Source organism: Parasteatoda tepidariorum, chromosome 3 (genome assembly GCF_043381705.1).
Source record: "Parasteatoda tepidariorum isolate YZ-2023 chromosome 3, CAS_Ptep_4.0, whole genome shotgun sequence".
Taxonomy (NCBI): Eukaryota; Metazoa; Arthropoda; class Arachnida; order Araneae; family Theridiidae; genus Parasteatoda; species Parasteatoda tepidariorum.
The window spans coordinates 79616600-79617528 of NC_092206.1; positions in this window are offsets into that span (position 1 = coordinate 79616600).

Consider the following 929-nt stretch of genomic DNA (forward strand, 5'->3'; position numbering starts at 1 on the left):
GTGGTTTTTAAAGATTATTTCAAACTATCAAGAGTAATTTATTGTATTATCTGTGTAAAATAATTACACAGATAATACAATAAATTTCTCTAATAAGAATGTTTTGAAAACCGGAAACATTTATTTCTAATTTATTTCAGTAGAGAATACAATTGATACAAATCAGTAATTATAACTAATTCATAATTAAATCTGCCATTTTTAACAAAATCGTTTATTTCGCTTTAAAAAATACCTTAAATTACAGAAGGAAAAATAAAATATTCTACCATTAATACATGAATTTCTCATTTTATAATGTGATATTACTTATTATATAGAACTTTCACGATATTTTTTTTTAAGTCAAGTGAAAAGATTACATTTATAAAATGTAAATATTAAAAAAAAGAAATATTTTTTTAAAAATTATAATATATTTTGCAAGGGAAACATAAACATTAACAACCCTTCGACTTCTGAATTCAAAACATCTATAAACGTGTGCCTTTTTTTTAATTTTTTGTGACAGATGAACTTGTATACATATATATATATAGAGAGAAAAAATGACAAGTTAATAAAAATGCACAAAAAAAATATAAATAAATAAACCGTATTTTATGCTTAGATATTAATGTAGCTATATTAAGAATTTAAATTATTAATTTTTTTCCCTAATCAAATAATTTAAAACTTGAAATATATTTTCTGGTACAGTTCCAACATGCATACCACTAAAATTGACATTCTGGAAGTATATATCTAAATCTTTCACAAATGAAAATAAAAAAAATATTTGTTCGTTAACAATTTATTTTTACTACATTTACTATTCTATTCAGTATAAATTATATATCACATTTGCTAATACATTATTTTTGCATTATATATATATATATATATATATATATATATATATAAACTTACTTTTTTAAAAAAGATTTTCA